The 25,606-nt window shown below is 34.6% G+C and overlaps 1 pseudogene; it reads right to left on the bottom strand.

Moving 5' to 3' along the window:
• Positions 1–1,921: 1,921 nt before the first annotated feature.
• The window catches only part of LOC127674673 (protein SEC13 homolog), a 46,838-nt pseudogene continuing 23,153 nt past the window's right edge, over positions 1,922–25,606 (bottom strand).

Here is a 25,606-nt window from a genome sequence, read left to right as displayed (position 1 = left end):
CCATAGGGGGATAATAATTAAAATGTAAATAAAGAAAATATCCAATAAAAAATAAAAATAAAAGCTGACTTCCCATATTCCAACAACTGTAATTGGGTTGAAACATAACTAAAACTCAATTTTATACTAAATTGTGTGTTTAGTAATTATATATTTATCTGTGTATATTGATAGATTCTCCTACTCTTTGTCTTAAAAGTTTGAAATAATTTGAGGATGCTTATAAAAATCTTAGCCTATACTTTTGAAATGTATTACATATAACCACAGAAGCGGCACATCAGGATAGAATATTTTCAACATTTGTGTGAAGAATTTGAGTTTGTTCATTGTCTTTAGTATTCATAACTTCATTATAATTCTGGTAGAAAATTAATTTATGAAATATTTAGAGTTCTAAGTTTATAAAGTGAATTTCAGAAAATTCACTAACTGACATTATTTTCTACTCAAAGTGATGTTTGTTTAATAAGAAGGTATTTTCTACACATACTGATGAACTTTTAAATCTTATTAATAATTAATAGTTATATGATGTTTGCTTTTTCAGTTGAAGGTTCTCAAAATGCTTTAGAGGAAATTAATTTTCCAAATTAACTATTGTGGAAATATTTTATTATTATTGAAAAACATATTTTTTTTAATTTTAAGATTTTTATACTTTCCATTTCCCATCTTAATCATTTCTGCCATGGCATGGTTAGCTGTCATCAGATGATTACCCCAAAATTTAAGGGTTTAAAATAGTAAATTATTTATTTACCAAGTGGTATTTGAAAAGTTTTGCTTATAATATTAGCCATAACTTTTGAATCTCACTCATTTTTCTGATTTCATTATTTTCTGTTTCTATGAGAATGAGCAGTCTAGTCCTGTGGTAGCAGCAAACCATAGATGTTACAAATCTACCCAACTGCATGCCATTGTGAACTTTCTTTAGTTCTCTTTAGAAAACAAACAGAAAAACAAACAACTAAAAAATTTTAAAAAACACAAGAAAAATAAAAACTTCATAAAAATAACAAGATGGGAAACCAAATTACATAAACAAAAGATCAGTAAGATAAAAAATGTCCTAAAAAAGTAATTTGAGAAAAAAAAGTTACAGAAAATGCCACTTAATTCATTTTGTGTTTGACAGGTACTGCTGGGCAGGGGGCCTACACTTAAATATGGTTAATATTGCCCATAAGACTCCATTGGAAAGAATTAATTTTTTTTCTTTGCAGGCAGATGATATTTTCAGACAGTTTCTTGCTTAGGGGTCATATTCCTATTCCACTTCCTATTCTTAGCTCTGAAACCCTATCTAGCTTAAAGTTGTGCAGACCCTATGGATGCTGCCACATCTGAGAGTTCAAATGTGCATCAGTCCTCTTTTGTCTGGACCAAATTCCCTAGGTTAATTGAATATTTCTTTTTTTTTCTATGCAATAAGATTTTATTGGCTCTGAAACTGCCTGGGATTGTCTTATCTGACATCACTGGGGGTGGAGCCCCTTGGTCCTGTGGAGGCTTGATGACCCAGGATAGAGGAATGCTAGGCCACTGAAGCAGGAGTGGGTGGGCAGGTGGAGCGCCCTCATAGAGGCAGGGGGAGGGAGGAGGAAATAGGGGGCTTGTGAAGGGGAAACTTGGAAGGGGGATAACATTTGACATGGAAATAAGTAAAATAAACAATAAAGCATGAAAAAAATGGCCAAAATATTTAAAAGTAATAGTCACTTGTTCTTGGCATGAATATTTTCAGGTGGATATTAAATTACTAAACACATAGAATCCCGGTAAGGCAGGTGAGCACCCAGTGTTGCATATGTGGGCTCTTCTGGGTGTGGAATCTTGGTAGCACTGGGACTCTTCTTCCTGGTTGTTTGGTTGTTTCTCCAGAATAGGTAACAGGAAGACCAGGCTGCCTGTGTTATCACTTCTCATTCTGTTGGCCCTTTGTGATGGAGGGTGACACAGAACCCTGGCCTTTTTTGACATCACTTGATCCACACCTACTGTTTCCTCAGTGTCATCTTAATGTCTCTAGCTGACACAGCGAGGATGTTCACTGTGATGTAGCAGCTCACGTACCACACAGTCATTGAACTTGTATAGGAGTTTGGGTGACCACATACTGCCTGAGGTATCATGGCAGCTCCAAACACTCAATCATTCTGAGAGCATCTAGCAATGGTGCTGGTGGACAAGCCAATGGAGGGGGCCCAGGCAATGTCTCGAACCCAGTCGCTGTGTGCCTCTAGCTTTTGCTCCTCCTTTCACTGGCCATCTTCTTCTCTCCACAACTTGATGAGGTAGTCACAGTCACCTGATGCAAACTTTTTGATGTAACTGGGTTTCTGTCCTGATGGTTGGCCTATAAGGCTTCCAGACCTAAGAGCCTGGGTCCAACAGACAGCATTACAGCCAGTTGTGTGGGCGTTGTTAACCACTGGCCTTCCACTGTATAGGTCAGCAGTGAGATGGCCTTGTCTGAACACCCACAGGCCAGGATAAGGTCATGGTAATGAGGAGCCCAGCAAACAGAGTTCACTGAAGAGTCATGTCCTGAATGCTCATTGCTCTTCTTGCAAGTGCTGTTTTTTCTTCTTCCAGGTGATGACTTTCTGATCATAGGAACAGAAAGCCAGAATATTGTCATACATGGGGTGGGCCCAGGCCCCTTGCCACTCTGGCCCCTCATGTCCTTTGAGTTCTGTGTTAAGGATCTAAGCCCTCATTTGTACATCAAAAATTTTGATGGACCTATCTTAGAAGCTGGTTGCTAGGAGTGTGCCATAATAGTCCTCCTATGTATCATGAATAAGGTTCTTGTGAGAGGTGTCCATGGTGTTAATTACTGATACCAAAGCTGCAGCAGCAATGACTCACTGCCTCAGACTTGGCAGCTCAGAACGCTTCACTCTGAATATTACTTTTATAAAAATATTGAGGGTGTTCGATGTCCCAGTGTAGGGGAATGCCAGGGTGGGGAGGCGGGAGTGGGTGGGTAGGTGAGGGAACACCTACATAGAGGCAGGGGGAGGGGGATTGTGATAGGGAGTTTCTGAAGGAGAGACCTGGAAAGGGAAAAATATTTGAAATGTGAGTAAAGAAAATATCCAATAAAAAATCTATTAAATGAATGTTTAAGTAAATTAGGTTAGATGTCATTTGTTGCTATAAAGTTGATTACTTAAGAGCTATCATAAAATAATTAGAATTAATTAAAATTTTGTTTCATTGATTATACTCCTTAAACCATCATGTTGTTATCACAGCTCATACCTCTGAGAAACTCAATCCTTTATCATACAATGTGAAATTCCACAGAATTAATGTAGTGATGTTACAATATGCATTTCCTAATAATGGGCATTTTTAACTGGCAGGTTCCCAGTTTTGCTCTAGGACAAAAATAATGGTACATTCCTACTGCATTATTAGCTGAGGCAAATCTGAGTACTACAAGGCACTACCACAACTTGTTTTTATCAAGCTAAGAGAAATGTTCATGTATCAGTGCATTTAAACTTCATGAATATAGGCTGGCTAGCAAAAAAAAAGTTAAATTAAAATAAACCAAAATACACAAAAGTAAATATGAAATCATACTAGATTGTTACTCATTTTCCCTAAGATTCTACTATTTAAAGTGTTAGTTCACAAACATGTAGTAGTAGGACAAGAAAATGTAATGTCTGATGACATATGTTCTGGTTTTATAAGTCCAATAAAAACAATTTATAAACTTTACAGTTTCGGTCTTTATCCAGAATATTTTTCTAAATTAAAAAAAAATCACAAGGGCAACCATTGAATTTTAGATAAGAATCAATTACAGGCCATCTTTAAAATCTACTCTAGTAAACAATGCCTAAGCTTGATATGAAGGATTTTGCATCATAATGGTAATTAAAGGCATCTGCCAAAGCTTCAGGAACTCCTTGTTCCATATGGTAGTTTTCCTTTGTGTACTACATCTCTTCCCTAATATCAGCCAGAGACTTCTACTATTAGAACTTAAGTGGTTATTGTTCTGGTGGATTTTATTTTCCCCTCAGTTGAGTATCTGCAAATTATAAGTACAAGAAAAGTCTGTAAAATGATACAAGAATATTAAAAGTATGCATCATGTTGGATCCACAAACACTGATATTCAGGACTAATGTGATTATGACAAAGAGTGAATATTCTTAACCATCCACCATAGATTCTATTTTGGTTTGTGCAGATAGCCTTTTATATCAGCCATTTTATATGTATTTATATAATATATAATTAAAATAATTTATTTACCATTTTATGCTTTCTTATCATACATTGACATCTTAATGTATTTCTTTGTTGGCATGCCATTGCACAAAAATTTATAATAAAATTACTTCATTAAATTTATATGAATAAATAATTTCCAGTGCTTTTATAGAAAGGAATTCAATAGATCCCCCATCTCAGAATTTTGCATCCACTTTAAAATTATTCTTTTCATAGAACTAGCATCAATGGAATTTCTGTGTTAAAAGGTATATGCAGTTTAGGCCATACAGTTCTCATTGAAATATTACATATTTTAAAGTTTATATTAATTTGGTAAACCACTGAAACTGAAATACTTGAGTATTAAGCTTACATAACTAACGTGACTTCAGTTTGGATTCATTTCTTACATTTCTCAACATATTCAATCACTCATTATTATTTGGAGAAATACCTGTTGAAATTGTTTGTCCATTTTACTATTAAGATTATAATGTCAGTACATTTGCGAGCTTTTAAAAATATACCATATATGCAAATACTCTGTTATTAGCAGTGTATATATCATTCATGGGTTATAGTTTATTTTATATCTGTTTCGTTATTATTTTACTTTAAAATTTTATACTTTAACATAACCAACATAAACATAACCAATATTCCGACTTACTACATGTTTGGCTTTTATCATTTCATAAATGAATTCTCACCCATGTATGTTACTTTATTTACCTTATATAGTTAGCTTATGAAACTCGCTACTAGGAATATAAAAATCACAAGTGATGAAAAGCTTTAAATTGTATAGATTTCTTGACAAATTCATGTTCTTTTACAAAATGTGTCATGTTTCAGATGCTAATGTAAATGATCCATATAGTTCTTGTTTGTAAACTTGCAACATTATTTTCAGGCCTGAAAAATATGTAAGCAAAATATCTGTCATATGCAAGAAACTCAATAAATGTTTTTTTCGAATGAGATGATACATCACTATGCCTTGAAATAAAAACTATTTCTAGGCTTTGTATTTTACATACTTTATTTTCTAGCCATGCACTAGTAAAAATAGACGTAAAGACCCTTTTTAGACTCTGCTAGACTCTCCTGGATTATTGTCCTCCCAGTATTCCTTCACCCAGATCCTTCAAAGATACTGTTGACTTCTCAAATATGCTACATCTAGTTTCCCTTATTATTATCAATAAGTATTAGGTGGTTCATTTGTCACAAATAATAGACACAAACACAGATATATTAATATGAATCTCATTTGTTGTTGTTGTTGTTTTTTTTTTTTTTTTTTTTGAGACAGGGTTTCTCTGTGTAGTCCTGGCTATCCTGGAACTCACTCTGTAGACCAGGCTGACCTCGAACTCAGAAATCTGCCTGCCTCTGCCTCCCAAGTGCTGGGATGAAAGGTGTGCACCACCACTGCCAGGCATGAATCTCAATTTTTAACTTCATTAAAATTTCTTATTTTGAACAAAATCTGTCCTTATTGCAATTACTCTAAATTTTATCTTATATACATTTACATATAAAACATATATTTAAAGTGTACACTTCTGTAACATTCATTACAGTCAAAATTTTGTTGTCAATTTTGATGTTAAGTGTAGAATTTAGAACTTTGTTAGAGTTGGGCAGTTGCCTTATCACTAAGTTACAAACCCGGTCCTTGACTTGCTGAGTGAGGCACTTGCTCTTTACTACAGGCTAGCATTCAACTCACAACTTTCCCACATACAACTCAACTGTTGAGATTGTAAATGTTGTAGCACCATGCTAGCATATTCATAAAGTCTCCAATACATGTTCAATATCTCATACAAGTTCCATAGCCATTAAAAACTTTCTATTTATTAATATCTATGCATACATGTTACATATAAATACAATCTGTGCAGTCCATAGACCATTTTCTTAATCATTATAAAAATACACACACATATGTATGTTCCAATGAATACAATGTGCTGAGTTCATTTAATGTCACTTGTATTTAAATGTGTTTAGAGTAGACTTCATGTTAAGTTGGAAGACTGTTGGTTATTTATAAGATATAAATGTACTGTTACATTCTTGAGAATATTGTGCAATATTTGTCACCATTTTGGTTCATAAGTATGACGTGTAGGTTGAACAGGTTATTACTTTTCTTTCTTTACATCTTACATACAACATTCAGATATTCTCATAAAATCATACCCATATCTATCACTGCACCTAAAAATCAACTCCAAACAGAATGAAGACTTCAATGTGAATCTGTAGGACTTGAAACTGCTAGAAGAAAACATAGACAGTGCTCTACAAGACAAAAGTGTAGGAAAGGACTTTTCTGAATAGGACTCCATTCACTGGAAAACTCGAGGCAACATTTGACAAATGGGACTTCATAAATATATACAGCAAAAGAAATAACCAATGAAGTAAAGAAGAAATCCCCAGAGTGGAAGACTTTTGACACCTATATGTCTGATAGGGGATTAAAATCCAGAATATACAAATAACTAAAACAAACAGGGATCAAGAAAACAAATGTCCATATTACACACACACACACACACACACACATGCACATATATATATATATACATATACATATATATATATCATATACACATACATATATATACTTGCATGCTTGGGATCTGAACAAAGAGTTACCAGTTTTAAGTTAGGTATTTCAAGAATATTCATCATCCTCTTTAGCAATTAGGGAAACACAAATAAAAACAACTCTGAGAAATTTTCTCATTCCAGTTTAAATACCTAAGATCAACATAACAACCAAGACATTCCGGTGAGAAATAGAGGAAAGGGGAATTTTTATTTACTGTTGGTTGGATTGTATATTGGAGTTCACACATTGGAAAATAATATGGCCAGTCTCAAAAAGCTAAATGTATATCTGCTGTGACATTCAGTATACCACTTGGCATTTGTTGACTGCTTAGCATATCCCCAAAGGACACACATCCTACTTCACAGATACTTCTTCAGTCGTCATTATTTTGTTCTATTCATCTGAGTAGGAAATGGAAATGACTTTAAATATCTTGCAGTTGCCTAGTAGAGTATTGACATAATGTAATTCTATCCAGATATAAAGAAAAAATAAATTCATGAAATTTGCTGATAAGTCCATCAAACTAGAAAAGATTATACTGATTGAGGTAACTGAGACCTAACAAGACAAAAGTTGCATGTCTTCTTTTATTTGTAGTTCCCAAACTGAATCTTTAGATGCTAATATATATCCTGGAGTAATCTCAACACCCACAAAAGTAAAAAGTGAGTATTATGAGGGGACGAATCACAGAAAGGGTATCAGCAGGATACAGATGCTATGAAAGGAAAAGTGAGACAAGTTAATAGGAGAGATTTAACTGGGCAGTGAAAAGGAAGCACAATATGAGTGGAGAGGGAGGGGGGAAAATAATATAAAGTTACAGGGAACCATTATTTTATGTTTACTCAAATATTCCTCCACTGAGGGATATCTGGATTCTTTCCAGCTTCTGGCTATTATAAATAAGGCTGCTATGAACATAGTAGAGCATATGTCCTTATTGCATGCCAGGGAATCCTCTGGGTATATGCCTAGGAGTGTATAACAGGGTCCTCAGGAAGTGTCATGCCCAGTTTTCTGAGGAACCACCAGACTGATTTCCAGAGTGGTTGTACCAGCTTGCAACCCCACCAGCAGTGGAGGAGTGTTCCTCTTTCTCCACATCCTAGCCAACACTTTCTGTCTCCTGAGTTTTTAATCTTAGCCATTCTGACTGGTGTAAGGTGAAATCTGAGAGTTGTTTTAATTTGCATTTCCCTGATGACTAATGAAGTTGAATATTTCTTTTTTTTAATTTTTTCTTTATTGATATATTTTTTATTTACATTTCAAATGATATCCCCTTTTCTGGGTCCCCACTCCCCGCAAGTCCCATAAGCCCTCTTCCCTCCCCCTGTTCCTCCATCTACCCCTTCCCACTTCCCTGTTCTGGAATTCCTCTATACTATTGCACTGAGTCTTTCTAGAACCAGGGGCCACTCCTCCATTCTTTTTGGACATCATTTAATATGTGGATTATGTCTTGGGTATTCAAAGTTTCTAGACTAATATCCAATTATCAGTGATTGCATACCATGATTGATCTTTTGAGACTGTGTTACCTCACTTAGTATGATGTTCTCCAATTCCATCCATTTGTCTAAGAATTTCATGAATTCATTGTTTCTAATGGCAGAATAGTACTCCATTGTGTAAATATACCACCTTTTTTGTATTCATTCCTCTGTTGAGGGACACCTGGGTTCTTTCCAGCTTCTGGCTACTACAAATAGGGCTGCTATGAACATAGTGGATCATGTGTCCTTATTGCATGCTGAAGAAACCTCTGGGTATATGCCCAGGAGTAGTATAGCAGGGTCCTCAGGAAGTGTCATGCCCAGTTTTCTGAGGAACCGCCAGACTGATTTCCAAAGTGGTTCCACCATCTTGCAATCGCACCAGCAGTGGAGGAGTGTTCCTCTTTCTCCACATCCTTGCCAACACCTGCTTTCTCTTGAGTTTTTGATCTTAGCCATTCTGATTGTTGTGAGGTGAAATCTCAGGGTTGTCTTGATTTGCATTCCCTAATGATTAATGATGTTGAACATTTCTTAAAGTGTTTCTCAGCTCTCCAAAGTTCTTCATGTGAAAATTATTTGTTTAGCTCCATACCCCACTTTTTAATGGGGTTATTTGGTTCTCTGGGTTCTACCCTCTTGAGTTCTTTGTATATATTAGATATTAGCCCTCTGTCAGATTTAGGGTTGGTGAAGATCCTTTCCCAATCTGTTGGTTGCTGTTTTGTCCTTTTGACAGTGTCCTTTGCCTTACAGAAACTTTGTAGTTTTATGAGGTCCCATTTGTTAATTCTTGATCTTAGAGTGTAAGCTATTGGTGTTCTATTCAGGAACTTTTCCCCTGTGCCCATGTTCTCAAGGGTCTTCCCTAGTTTCTTTTCTATTAGTTTCAGTGTGTCAGGTTTTATGTGGAGGTCCTTGATCCATTTGGAGTTGAGCTTAGTACAAAGAGATAAGAATGGATCGATTCGCATTCTTCTGCATGCTGACCTCCAGTTGAACCCACACCATTTGTTGAAAAGGCTATCTTTTGTCCACTGACTGGTTTTTAGCTTCTTTGTTGAAGATCAAGTGACCATAGGTGTGTGGGTTGGTTCATTTCTGTGTCTTCAATCCTGTTCCATTGATCTACCTGCCTGTCACTGTACCAATACCCTGCAGTTTTTAACACTATTGCTCTGTAGTACTGCTTGAGGTCCGGGATACTGATTCACCAAGAAGTTCTTTTACTGTTGAGAATAGTTTTAGCTATCCTGGGTTTTGTGTTATACTAGATGAATTAGTGAATTGCTCTTTCTAACATTATAAAGAATTGAGTTGGAATTTTGATGAGGATTGTGTTGAATCTGTACATTGCTTTTGGCAAGACAGCCATACTGAGAAGAATAAATAGAATAGGCATAGTAGCAGGACATGGGAGGTTACTAGATTTGGAAGGTGTGCAGATGGGAACAAGCAGGGAATAGGTGTGGGGAGGACAGAGTACGAAAACAGTGGGAGACATAACTGGAATTGGGGAAGCATCTCTGGAAAAAGCTACAAACCAAAGGTTATGGAAACTCCCACCATTTGATGAGAATGAACCTAGCTAAGACCCAAGCCAGGGGGATATGTTTCTCGAACTATCCCTGTTGACAGGCAAGACTTCCAGTGGAGGGAATGGGACACCAAACTAGTCACAAAACCTTTAACTTACAATTTGTCATGCCCACAAATGTGCTATGGTAAAGGTGGTACAGAAATTATGGTATTGGTGAAGCAATGACTGCTCTAGCTTAAGACCCATGCCATAAAAGTGAGCCCATGCCTGTCACTGCCTGGAAGTTTTTGGCACTAGAGACTGGATAGCCCAGAGACACAGGATAGGATCAAACAAAAGTGGTAAAAAAGTCAATGAAATGATTCCTAATGCTATTCTACTATAAATATAGATTGCTGTCTAGTTTAGTTGTCATGCAAAAGACTTCATTTAACAACTGATGGAAACAGATGCAGAAACTCATAGCCAAACATTGGGTGGAAGTTGGAAAATACTTAATAACAAGGGGAAGAAGGTTTGTAAGATCTGGACGGGTTAAGGACAATTAACTCATTCTATAGGGGTTCACAGAGACTTGAACCTCCAACCAAAGCCTGCATGGAACTGACCTTCTCATCTTCATGTGGTAGTCCTAACAGTGGGATCATGGACTCTCTCTAACTCTCTTGTCTGTCTTTGGGACCCTTTTCTCCTACTGGGTTACTTTGTCTAGCCTTTATAGAAGAGGAAGTGCCTAATGTTATTCCAACTTGATATGCCAGGACTGCTTGATATCTATTGGAGTCCTGCATTTTCTGAAAAGAAACAGGAAGAGCAGATGGGGGGGGAGGAGCAGAGAGGAGGGGGAAGTGATTGGGAAGAAAGGAGGGATGGGAAAATCTTGTTGCATTGTAAAACAAACAAAGAATAAACGTAGTACTTACCCTCAGCAGGGTATTTTATTCAAAACCACTAAAATTTTCCTTATGCCATGATTATGGTTTTTTACATATATGTATTTAGAACATTATGGCTTTTCATATACTATTTCTTTAGTCTTTATAAATAACTTCCTTAGAATGTCCATTTTCTTCATAATATGAAACCATCATAATGTCAAGAGCCTTGAGAAGTTATTCTGAAAAATGTCTTTGAGCATTACATTAATAGTAATTTAGAATATATCTTTTACATTTCTTCATGTAAAATCATGTTTTTTGTTTAATCTTCCCTTTTCCCTTTTTTATTTCTTCTTCTCTCATATATTACATTCCAAGTGAAGTTTCCCCCCTTCCCCTCTTCCCAGTTATTATTGCAGCAGATCCCATATCCCTATATTCACTCCCCTTTTCCTTACCTCAGAAAAGATCAGGCCTTTCAGAGACATCAACCAAATAAAGCATAAGAAGAAGCTACTATAAGACCACATAAAGGCTGGACAAGGTAAACCAGTAGGTGGAAAGGGCTCCAAAAGCAGGAAAAGGGCCAAAGACAGCACTTGCTCCAACTTATAGGATTCCCATAAGAACATAAGTTTACATAAGCATTTTATATATATATATATATATATATATATATATATATATATATATATATATATATATATGTATATATATATATACATATACTCTCTCTCTCTCTCTCTCTCTCTCTCTCTCTCTCTCTCTCTCTCTCACACACACACACACACACACACACAGGATCTAGGTTAGACACACACAGTTTCCCCAATCTCTATGAACTCTGCTCAGTTGAATCCTATTCAGTTGATTCTGTGGGTCACATGGTTGTGGTGTTCTTGATCCCTCTAGCACCTTCAATAATAATTCCTCCCCTTAAGGCCTTCCCATGCTCTGCCTAATATTTGTCTGTGGGCCTCTACATCTGCTCTTATCAGTTTATGAAGGATCTCTGGTCACTCTGATGATAATTATTATAGGCTCTAGTCCCAGAAAATTATGCAGGCATGAAAAAAAAAATAAGTTGTATGTTTTGTTGCTAGCTAGGTGTCACAGTCCCTCCACTTAAGACCTTGCTGGTTACAGAGGATAACCAACCATCTCAAGCTCTATTTACCCCATTACTAGGAATCTTCACTACTGTTGCCCTCATAGATTCCATGGAGTTTCCATTGTGGTAGGGTTCAATCTTATCCACTTTCGATTTTCTGTGAAAACTCCACATTCTTTTCTGAAGTGACTATACAAGTTTATACTCCACCAGCAAAGAAGGAATGTTCCCTTTGCTCCACAACCTTGCCAGCATGACCTTTCACTTGTATCTGGCCTCAGCCATTCTGACAGGTGGAAGATGGAATCTCAAATTTGTTCTGATTACCACTCCCAGGGGGCTCAGTATGTTGAACGTTTAAGTGTTTCTCAATCATATGAGATGTCTCTGTTGAGACTTCTATGTTTAGCTTTGTCCCCAATTTTTAAAATTAGTTTGTTTCTTTTGCTGATGTCTAGTTTCTTCAGTTCTTTATATATCTTATATATTAGCCCTCGGCTACATCTGGAGTTTGTGGTGATGTTTTCCCATTATCTAGGCTTCCAGTGTTTCCTTTTGACAGAGTCCTTTGCCTTAGAGAAACTTCTCAGTTTTTATGAGTTTCCATTTCTTAATTCTTGATGTCAGTGCCAGAATTATAGATACTCTGGTCAGAAATGTGTTGATTGTACCAGTGCATTCAAGGCTATTTCCTACTTTCTCTTCTATGATTTTCAGTCAGTGTATCTGGTTTTATGTTGAGGTTTTTGATCCACTTCAACTTGAGTTTTGTGTGTGGTAATAGATATGGATCTTTTTGCATTATTTTGCAAACATATATCCAATTAAACCAGCACCATTTATTAAAATGCTTAACTCTTACCATTGTATTTTTTCTGGCTGTTTTATGTGGATCTCACACACACACACACACACACACACACACACACACACACACACAGTGTCTAGAGGTTTGTTAACTTAAGTTTGTCTATGGTTAAATTCCATTGAACAACTTTTCTGTTTTTATGTCACTACCATATTATTTTCATTACTATTGCTCTGTTGTATAGCTTAAAATCAGGGATGGTGATAGCTCAAGATTTTGAAGATTGCGTAGGATACTTTTAGTTATCCAGGGTTTTATATTTTATATTTTTCTACATGAAATTAAGTATATGATATTAACATGAGAAAAGTCTTTCAAAGAGCTCTATCCAGTAATTTAGAAAAAATATTTTTCAATTTCTCCAGGTGAAATTATGTTTTTAATTCAGGTATGAAATTAGATTAACATAAAGTCTAATCCAGTATTATATTTATTCATTACCTAAAAACCTCAGATAAAACAACTCCTGCTTTTCATAAACTAATCCATTTATGTTATTGCGTTGTAGAATCTTAGAAAATCCAAAATATCAAAAGCCATTGTACCTAACTCTTGTTATAAAAGTAGGAAACATTTAATATTTTTAAGTATTATTTTTACTAAACTGTAGTAATTGTATATATTAGTAGCCTAATTTGAAACATGTCAGCACATGTGGATCATTAATACTGATCAGATCAATGTAATAAGAAATCAGATATGTATGGCTACAAAGTATGTTTAAGGGTCAGCAGATTTCGAATCACTATTAGGAAACACCAACTTCAAGTTTTACTAAAAGTATGCTCCAGTGATAACAAACCAGGGATGGAATGTGAAATATTTTCAACTTATCAGGTTTCTTGTCAAAGTAAACAAGTCAGAGATAGAGCCAAAGTCTGTTCCTAGTCTAAAAGGGAACCTCAGGAAAAAAATCTTCTTCATATTCGTTGAAAGCAACTTTTTCTATCATCAACATATCCTTAGGCTTGGTAGTGATCAACAACCCCTCACTGTGCAATCCTACTGTCCCTAAAATTGTTTTTTAATAGGTCGAGAACAAATGATACTATTTAGGCTGAAATGACGATTGTTTATTAATAGATATTTCTCAATGATAAACCTACTTGATATGCTACCCTTAAAGTTTAAAATTATTAAAGTATTAAATGGTGTGATGTTAGAAAACTTATGAAAGTACTTAGGTTATTTAATACGTGTTGAATAATTAGGTATTTCCAAATTTATTTCCAGAAATTAACCAATTAAATATGAAATGTTGAAAAATAATTTCTACAAGCTCTTCATAAAAACACCCATTTGAAATTAGAGATACTGAGGAGGCTGAGGCAGAGGAATCACATACTCGATGTTGGCATAAGCAACTCTAGACATGTACAAATTAAACTATAAAAAGAAGGTTATAACTATAGCTTAGTGGTCTCCTGTTAGTCTAATGAGTCTGATATCCTGTGCTCTATGCATACTTCTAAACCTGAAAGAACAGCACAATCAGCCTTCCACATATGTATTAAAGTGTAATTTGAGTTTGTATTTGGATTGATTGATTATAGTTTTAATAAACTGTATATTTCAAAATGGTTACCATACTATATATTTTGGATTTTTTTTATATGAACAAAATGACTAGCGAAAACAACTTAAAGAAAAAATTACTTGGGCTCACAGTTCCAGAGAGCTGCAGTTAATCACAACAAGGAAGAAGTAGCAGATGTCTTGGCTGTGGGAAATTGTAGCTTTTGCTCCTTACAGCATGAAACACCAGACAGCACCATCTAAGGCTTAACTTTAGTAACCTCTTTCCACCAGTCATCTCTCACTGCCTGATGATTCCAGAGCATCCCAAACAACACCACAAGTCAGGGACCACATCTTGTATTCAGGAACTTCTGAGCAAAATTGAAGATTAAAGTCATAACAGTCTCTTACTATGAAACTTACATTTATATTTTTCCTGATCATTTATTCATATCATATATAAGTCATGTCTTTTGGCATTTTTTATTTTTATTTTCACTTTATGGCATGATATTTGTTGCCATTACTTCCTATTAAATCATTATTAATTACAAGTAATTCCTCCCTTAGTTGAATTAATATATATTTTTATCTATGGTAGGGAATTGAAAATATGCTAGTTTTCAAATAGTCAAACATATCAACATAGACTATGCAGATATTCTTCTGTATTTTTTTTTTACCTTAATACATTTTCTACATTTTATTAACTGAGTGTAAATATAGAATCAAAACATTACACTCTGTTCTTTTACATGTGCTTACTTCTGTATACATTCAGGTGAATTTAAAAGAAATGAGTGGATGGATTTTTGTGGAGCCCACCCCTGATACTGTTAAGGATATTCTGCTATTCTTGTAGACAGGAGCCTTGTATAACCACCATCACAGAGAATAACCTAGGCTCTCTGCTCATATATAACAGTTGTGTAGCTTGGTCTTCATGTGAACAAAGGAAGCAGGAGCCGTCTTTGACTCTGTTATCTGCCTTTGGGACCCTTCCCCCATCTAGCCTGAAGATGATTTTTTTTAAATTGGACATTTTGTTTATTTACATTTCAAATGTTATCCCCTTTCCCAAGACGTGCCTAATCTTACTGTAACTTGATATGCCAAGGCTGGTTGATATGCAAGGGAGGCCACCTTTTTTTTTAAAAGGTGAAAAGGAGGTGTTGATGGTATGGGGGAGGGGGAGGTGGAAAACAGTGGGAGGAGAGAGGAGAAATGTGGTGCGATGTAAATTTAATTAATTAATTAAGAGGCCCCTGCACTAGAAACTTTTTGAATTCCTCCACTCTGACCACGAGCCTTCATGGCAACAAAAAGAATTCATGGAATCTTCCATTTTAATTTTAAATAATTTTACATGAGATTTTTTCAACAAAAAAGAAAGAAGGAACCAATGTGTACAATAATGGTACAGGGATAGATAATTTTCATGCGAGTAGTGATCAATAGGAAGTAGGAAGAGTAGAAAATGATCCAAGAAAATAATTCCCAGGAATTATATACTGGTAAAAGAAAACTCAAAATCATAGTAAAAAAGAAAATAAAAAACTAATTTATCAACCCACTTGCTAGCGAAAGAGAAGAAGAGGAAGAGAAAAGACTACTTTTAGTGCTTCTGAAAACACATTTTAAAGCTTTAAATAACAAATTTTAAAAAGGTACAAATCAGTTGGGAGACTAGACTATACTTTTGTTTGAAAGAGTCCACTGAGGATGGAATGCTCTAACACCGAGCAGTTTATTCTAATCATCAGGTTTGGCTCTCATGTGAATAAAAGCAGGTATTCATATACCAGTTGTCCTTTAGAAATTCTAAGGAATCTGGAAGTGCATTTGAATAGAATGGCACTAGAACAGCTCTATGGAGGGGGAGATATTTATCCCCTAGTGTCAGACTTGAATTCCAGCTGTTTATCACCTGTGACAGGTTGTAACAAAACAGAAACACCAATTGCTTCAGGATTACATGGCTAATTATAGCCTGGGACTTTATTTTAATACAGTACTGTGCTGGTCTTTATGTTCTGTTGGTTAATGTCAATGCCACAATATGGTACTGGTTACACCAGGATTAACATAAGGACTTGTTGCTGGGTGTCTCTATGATCCTTCCATGAACTAGTAGTATAGGTGAGAACCTAGAAAAAGGAAAAATTTATACTGATTGAAATGTTGCTTATGACAATATCTGGACACTGGTGCCTGAGGTTAATAAATGGTTTCTCCAGAAACAGGGACTTCTGGAGGCAACCAATGACAGTATCAATTAAATATCATATTGTTTTGGAGTATTTGGGAAAGACTTGACCAAAAGAATCAAAGAGCGCTTTTCATAACTGATGTTGTGTCTTTTCCTAGATGGAATTTAAATTTTGAAGGGAACATCATCAGTCCAAATTCGAGAATTTCAGATAAACTATGTATGCATATTTATAGACATATATGATATATTTTTGTTGTTAAAATATAAATAATTAATATTATGATTCTTTGTGACTTTTTCTGGCACCCTTACTGTTATTGTATGTTCCTCTTTCTGTATTTATCTCTCTTCACAATTAGAGCTCCCTCTATTAATCATTAAAATTACTTGTGTGTTGATTTATGTGTGTGGGTGGGAGAAAACAGGACAATCAATCTCTAAAACTATGCCTATGAACCACAATGACCTGTATAACATGACAACTCTAAGGAAACATTAGTAAGTGGCATATGTACCTTTGTTCCTAACTAACTGATCCCTAATTGGATTGCAGATCCACTCACCAAGGAGATCATTCCTAAAAAAAAAGCACTCAGGGGTTAGTGAATTCATAGAACTGCCAACCAACACCTTAATAAACAGCATACGCCTAGTTACACTCTAAGTATCTGTTTTCCTCCACACAAATAAGTGTAGTCCTCACTTCTCTTCAAGAAACTTTTCTTTGCAATAGATAGAGGTCATTACAGAAAAAAGACACAACCAATCAAAACAGAGTAATGGAGCCCAGTAACACTTGATTAATCTGCCAGAGAATGCCTGCTTTTAAGATACAAAGAACACTCCAAAAAGTAGGGCAGAAAGATTGTGAAAGCTGTAGGATCAGGAGTTTGTCATGAGATTGTGTTTCTTATTAATATAAGAAGCTGCATTCTTAAAGTCTCATACCAACATACATGAATAGAACAATAAGAAACATGCTAAAGTGTAGGGAAATAAACCTATGAGGCCTCAACCCTAAACAAAGAACTACAAACAACATAGAATGCTGAGATGAGGGGAAATGCCCCAGCTGGTTATCCATCACTAAATGGCTCACCCTGAAAACATATATAAAAGTAACATTATAAAGACTGTGGAGGTTATTCTTATATGTATGTAACGAAAAATAAAAGAAGAGGGCACAAACTGAAAGAGAGCAAGGGACAATATATGGAAAAGTTTGGAGGAAAGAAAGGGAAGGAAAATTAATGTATAATATTATAAACTTTTTTAAAAACAATGAAATGCTGCATGAATATTTGCATTAAGAGCAAGTATTGGCCTGGCTGGGGAAATGGCTTTGTATTTATTTTATTCAATCCCCAGCACCCAAATAACTGTTTTGTATGTGTGTGGGGAGGGTAACATAATTCTTTTGTTGGAAGGTGAACACTGAATTCCCAGAGCTTATCAATGTCGTTCAATTTTCAAGGGGAATGTAATTTAATATCTTTACCTTCAAAGATGTTTGTTGGATGCTTTAGTTCAGCTAGCATAGCATAGCATTAGCTGCTAAAAATCCACTCTTGTTCTTTATTCTTTTACAGACTAATCTATAACTTTGTGTTTGTGAAACTCCTCAGGCCACTAAAAAATGTTAATATAGGGGTTGGAGAAATGTACAAATGGTTAGGAACACTTTGTGGTCTTGCAGAGGACACAGATTCAGTTGCCAACATCAACATGACAGATCACAACCATCTGTCACTCCAGTTCCAGGGGATCCGATTCCCTCCTCTGAACTCTGAGGACTGGGCAGTAGTCATGCATGTAGTTCATGAACTTCTGTTTAGGCAAAGCACTTATGCCCAGAACATAAAACAAATAAAAATTTTAAAATGCTTAATGAACAAATGGTCACAAAATTTTCCTTAAAATAACCCAGAAAGAAATTAGGCACTTTGAATTGTCATAAGTTGAGTTTGTATAAATATGCTTATATAATTTAAATTATATACTTACTTTTATTGAAATTATGTATGTGTGTGAATAAATTATACATAGCATCTAACAGTGTCAGGGAAAATGATAGTCATTACATAAATATTTACAAGTAATTTCATATAGTCTAGGAACTGAGGAGATTATAAAATATTCTTGTTTTACTAGGACAATTTATGAAGGAAGGAGAGAAGAAATTCAAAGGGGAAAGTAAGTTAGTATGTTATCTTATTGACTTCTCTTTAATGTTTATAAAAAACTAGATTTTATTCTCTTTTTTTTGGATTTGGTTTTTCCAAGACAGGGTTTCTCTGTGTAGCCCTGGCTGTCCTGGAACTCACTCTGTAGACCAGGCTGGCCTCGAACTCAGAAATCTGCCTGCCTCTACCTCCCAGAGTGCTGGGATTACAGGCGTGCGCCACCACCGCCTGGCACTAGATTTTATGCTAAACAATCTGGGGCATCATTAAGTATGAGATAAGTCACGAAATATATGTGTGTACATAGATTATGGATATTTTGGAATATTGGAGAACTGTGAAGCCACCATTGGATTCAGCAATTGAAACTATTTTAGCTATACTTACCAAAAATATTAGCTATCTCTTGGTGATGCTAGGATTAGAAGCCAATTTGTAGGATTATTTTCTGTGTATGTGTGTGTGTGTATGTGTGTGTGTGTGTGTGTGTGTGTGTAGAAAGTGATACGTGAAAGTAAACAAAAATGTTAAGAAAGCTAACTAATTAGATATAATACAGTAATGAAAATGTTAAGTAAAGGAAATTTTGATTTGTTTTTTGTTTATATGATGAAAATCGAGTTACAGAAAATTGAATACATTTAAATATAATTGAGGATAAGAACTTGAAAGAAGATAAAAAGAGAATATTTGATTCAGCAAAGGCATTAAAAATCAATAAGGCATGAAACTCAAATGCCTTCAGATAAAACCTTAACACTGGATATTGAATTAATGACCATAATCCCATTGCGAAATTTCTATATTTTTAATAAATTCTGTTACTTACTTTTCTACTTGCTGTGACAAAATGCCTTTAAAGAGTATTTTGCATAAAGGTTTGTTGTATCTTATAATGCCAAGTAATTCAATACATTGTAATAAACAAGTCATGATGTCAAGAGCTTGAGGTTCCTGGAGACATTGCATTCACATTTAGAAACACAGAGAGATGAATGGTGGTGTTCACATTTCGTTTTCCTTTAACTCAATCTATGAACTCATCCTATAGAAAAGAATTATTCTTAGTTATGGTTAGTTTTCCTTCTATAATTAATCTGCATGATAAAGCCCCATATGTGTGTGTGTGTGTGTGTGTGTGTGTGTGTGTGAGAGAGAGAGAGAGAGAGAGAGAGAGAGAGAGAGAGAGAGTCTATAGGTTTCTCTACTACTATGTGTTTCTAGATACTCATGGTAAAAATTAGAATTCACCCATCATAATTTCCGCATTTGGAAAGTTAAGACAAACAATGTTTATCATAATGATTCCTTAAGGATTTCACCTGTACTGTTCACAGCTTTCCTCAGTTGCTGGTGGACTTTTGTGTAGGGTTAGTAAATGTCTTGTAGGATTCCAGTGATAGTCATGGTTATTGGAGGAGAACCTACATCCACTTATTTGACAAGTCAGCATAATTCCTAACAAAAATCAGTAAACAATTGTCCTTATTCCCACAGAGAAATGTAGTCTGCATTGCATCAATGACACTTCTTAAAACAGCTAGCATTATAGAAAACTACAGCCATTAAAAATGCAGAATTATGGAGCCTAATCCCAAACAGTAGATTCACAAAGCAGCTTCTGCTCCTAAGGCTCAGTGGACATTGGAGAAGAGGGAGGAAAATGTATAAATACCAGAGGATGGGGAGTTTCCTGTAAGATAATATATCCTAACAACATCAGAAGTTAAATATATAAAATGAGTGACGAAGATGAGCTGATCAAGGACCGCACTTATAGAACCTTTGATTGTTATTCTTGTTTGTTTAACTTATTTAGATGTGAAATAAACCAAGAGTCATTTCTCTGTGCTCTATGAGAGTATTTCCAGGAAAGAGAGGGGAAAGGCCATCTAACCGAGTGATAGCTCTTGCTGACAGTGGCTTAGTTATAAAAAAAGATCTAAAGCAAAACTACTACTGCTTGCATGAACATATTTGCTTCTTGATGGACTATTCATGTGTGATGTTGATTCTCCTAATCTTTGCTGCCACACATGCTGATATCCTTTGTATAAGGTTAATGCCTTGTAGGATTTTAGTGTTAGTCATGGTTACTGTAGGAAAACCTATAACCACTACTTTGATAAGCCAGAATAATGTCTAACAAAATTCTGTAAACATTTGCCCTTATTCTCACAAAGAAATGTAGTCTGCACTACATCAGTGCCATGGACTGAACTGAGTTTTCCCAGGAATCCTCCAAGTCTTTCTGGTCAAATTGAAACTGCTAAAGCATATAGCCTATAGACAGAGAATCTACATGTACACGATTCTCAGTGTTTCTAGTTTTCAGATAGCCAATTTAGTCTACATATCTTGTATATTGTAAGATAATCTAATATATCCTCTTATGAAATACTTATTCATTCTGCAAGTTTTGTTTCTCTAGACACTTGTTGCTAATAGAGTATTACATATAAATTTAAAAAATTTTTCATCAAGCTACAGTACTTCCTAAGATTTTTTTTCTCTTTCTTGACCTTAAACATTTTGAACTAGCAAATCGATGGGATTGACTAGGCTGGTTTAGTTTTCCAAATCTTTCTTTCTGGTGAAATTTGCTCAAGTATGTTGGGACTAATATGATAGAAGAGAATATGTTATCAATATGCTAATACATAGTATTAGGTGAACAGAAAGTTCCATTTCTTATTCTCCTGCTGATGCTAATGTTTCTGATATAATTAAAGTGACATTGACATTTTTACTACCAAATTGCACATTCATTGTATGTTTAATATAAATTGTAGGACAATATAATACATTCCATATACTCTTTTCTAATCATAAACCCACTTAATAGTATGAGTAATCACTAAATTTTATATGCAAATTATTATTCTGATTCCTATCTGGTAACTTTTCAAACCACATTTCCTTTTAAAGTTACTAGATACCTTTCAATTATATAGAATATTTTCTTTTACTTTTCTTATCCTTCTTCCTTTCATTCCTTTTTTTCCAATTTCCTTTTTGGTTTCTACGTTTCTTCTCTATACGTAATAGCTAATTTAAAGATGACAAGAGTTAGAATCCAATTGAAAGAATATCATCAGATATATCTGTGAAGGATTTTCTAGATCATTTACTTAACACCAAAAGATGCACCATTCATAAAAATAGAGAGCAACATTCCATGGGTTGGGGTCTCTGATGGAACTAAAAGGAGAAAAGGAACTGATGTGAAGTGTTCATCATATCTCGCTGCTTCTTAATTTACAGGGAATAATATGCTGATAGCTGTCTTAAGTTCCTGAAGTCTGATTTCACTGCTAAGATGGACTGTCCCTTGGATCTGTGAATACAACAGCAACAAAAAAAAAATCTCTTCCTTGAGTTGGTTATATTAAGTGACATGTTGTAGCAATGAGAAAGTTAACTAATATGCTGTGTTGACATGGATCGTGAATTTAATATTTAATCTGTCTATAACATCTGTCTACCTATCTATTATTACTGATTTGGGGACTCATATTTTCCCATGCCTCTTCCATAGCAATCTATTTAGGATGGAGTCTGTGCCTATTGAGACATCACTTTCATTTTTAAAATAATTGCTTTCTTTACACAATATTTTTTTTTCTGTTTCATCTTGAATTTTTCTGCCCGCCTCTCATATTCTCTTTTCCATGAAGACCTATCTCATTATTTGGAAAAGTGAAAAGTGAAAGCAGTATTAAATACCACGCTATAGGCTCTTTATATATTTATTGCTCTCAGGACTTACAAATACAAGTCTTACATATTCAAATTATTTAAATTTTTAAACTAGAGATTTTATTAAAGTATCTCATTCTAAGTCACATTTACACTTTTCCTAGTCTGGTTGCTTGGAATTATTAAACTGAATATTCTCCAGCTACGTTTTTATATATTTGCCTCCTTCACTGCATGTTGTATGCTCATGTAGACGCCAAGAACTATTAAATACAGAGAGAAGATACAGGTTTTACATTGAAGAGTGTAATTAAGTGATGATTTTTAAATGTTCCTTCAAATGCTAGAGAGATTTCATAGAAGTTAAAAGCATCAGCACTCTTCCAGAAGACTGGAGTTTGATTTCCAGCAAACATGTGGCATCTTACAACTATGTATAACTCCAGTTCTAGGGGATCTAAAATTCTTTTTTTTTTTTTGCATCCTTAATACACAGACATATATATGCAGACAAAGCACTATACATATAAAAATTAAAACAAAAAGCAAATGAAAATATTAGTAAGTATAAAAAAAATCTAAAAAGGCAAAACAGAGGTGCATGATCCCAAGGACTTTACAATCCATTATCATAAAGTAAAAAAAGAAATAAATTAAATCTTTAAATATTGTTAAACCTTAAGTCTACTTAAGGGACCTTTTGTTATAATCTTATGCTTAGAAACAACTATCTACGATTAAGGCACATACAATTGTTTTGATAAAGATAGAGTCTAATGAGCTGGAATGATAACAACAATTATTAATTGTTAACTGTTTTATATTCTGGAACAGAACTATCTTCTCTTTGTTATATGGCCTGCCACTGGTCATTGAAATTTATGTTTAAATGATATCATCTAGGAGAGATTTCTCTTGACAACTCACTGCATCTTACTTTACTTATCTAGTCATTAATACTAATTACTTTATTTTTATTGGTTATCACATTAATGTGATAATATATTTTTCCTTCCTAGAAAGCCTACTCCTAGTGTAGTCCATAGGAAGTCATCATGACATTCTGTTGGTCTGCCTGCCATTGGCATACCTTTCTCTCTTTCCTTTGCTTTTCAAGGTTTAGCAAGTCATAAGGGGAGAGAAAGAGATATCAGGATGTGGGGCCCCTTTTGGAAGAAGGTTGTTTACCAATGGTTAAAGTAATAGAGTATGTCTGGTCCCAGGTAGATACATGATATTCAAACCTCCCAAAAATGTAAGAGTACATTCTCCCTTTCTCCTAAGATTATACAGACAGGTCTGTCTATCATTTACATAGACCTCATTTTAAAGAAACATAATATACCTGGAGCCATGCTAATAAGATGGGAGGACTAACATGCCCTTAATTAATGCTTTCTTATAGCTCTTCACTGTTCTGCTTGCTTTCTTTACTGAGTTCTAACATAATAACTTCAACTCTCCTATTATTTCCTTCTTTCTATGTTTTCTTCAGAGACAGCACAGAATCCTATGGATTCTTATTTGGTGGGCTTACTCACTCTTTCACTAAAGCACTTCTCCTCACCCTAGAGCCCTTTGCTGACCTCTATCAATGAGCTTGCCTGTCTTCTTGGAACTAACTCAAAAGATATTATACATCTTTCTTCCTTTTATACATATCATTCTCTCCACCACTTAGAAACATTTACAGTTTGCCTAACTTGTTCTTTTGGTTTTCCCTCAAACTCACAATAAAATCACTGATTTGTCTTTTAAATTATTATATTCTTGATGACGATCTCATGACATCTATTCACTAAGCAAATATGAATGTTGCCAAATGAGCATACATGTACTACCCCTTTTTTGAGAAGTTTGTCACTTTATAAAGTCAAGTTGATCAAAGTTATACAAATTTTGTGAGGGCATCTAGCGCTTAACATCTGGTTGCTAGAATGGTTACAAGAACTACAGAAATGCGTCTATATTGTATTACCTGTTAAGTATATTACACCAAAAAGCATGCTCTGTGGATGGAGGGAAAATCGTCGGGTAAGCATTTTTGACAGTCCAAATCTTCTCACTTTCCAGCCTTCTTTCTACTACTCAATCATGGATGATAGTTCCCAGAGCACTTAACAATAAATCACATACATCTCGATGGCTATTTCTTAGAGACATGAACTATGACTCTCATAATCCAAAACAATTCAACAGTAATAAATCAAATTTTATTTCAGAAAGTAAAGAAGTTTTGCAATGGGAGAAAAATATTTGATTTTCTCATGCACTGTAAGAAAACAGATACTACTTATGAGTACCTCATAAAAATGGTGGAAATTTCAAGGGGTCATTCTACAGATAACATAATACCCTGAGGGCTGTCTATAAATGAAACAGAATTTTATATTGTTACACATGCCTGAATCCCCATTGAAGCTTGTAAATACATTTTCATGTGTATAAGAAAAAGATTATATTTCTCCAAATACACTAAATAGCATTGATTTTCATTTATTACATATTTCTTATGTTAATCAGTCATCATATTTGTTAAAGAAGACAATTCTCTATATTATAAAGTTTCTCTACTTTCATTCATAACTTACAATACCTATTATTCAATATACTTAAGTACATTAGAATCAAATATTTTGAAATAAATTGCTCTGTATTACAACAAAAGGCTCTATAAGGTTCACACTGCACATTTGCTATGAGTTAATCAACGTTTAAACTTTTCCTTTCTCATTATAAAATCAAGTATCTTGTGACAATGCCAAAAATAAAGAAGAAATAGTTGGATTTTCTTCAGCTAGCCTGGCAATTGGAAGTTGATAGTTTAGCATAAGTGAAATCTGGAATGTAAAAGAAAAATTAATTAGAAATCTTCACTTTTGGAAGATAGACAAGCACAGTTTCTTATCTTATCCTTTTGACCACAACTGCCTTTTTTATTTGAACACTGAACATAAAAGAATACTATTTGCAGATATGCACCATCAAACGGTAAGTTAATCAGAATATATTTACTTTTGCATTCTATAAAAATTATTTATTAGCTGAAGAAATGGAAAACAAAAATCCTATTAGGCTGAAAATAAGTTGTAGAGTTCAGAAAAGTTTTAATTTCTTTTATACATTTAAAATATGCTTCAAGTACCTTCAGTCATTAGGAACTAGACATTATGAATTTCTTTATATTAGTGTCTGGAGTTGCATATTCAGAGTCAGTT

Source organism: Apodemus sylvaticus, chromosome X (assembly GCF_947179515.1).
Source record: "Apodemus sylvaticus chromosome X, mApoSyl1.1, whole genome shotgun sequence".
Lineage (NCBI taxonomy): Eukaryota > Metazoa > Chordata > Mammalia > Rodentia > Muridae > Apodemus > Apodemus sylvaticus.
This window is presented reverse-complemented; position numbering and strand designations above follow the sequence as displayed.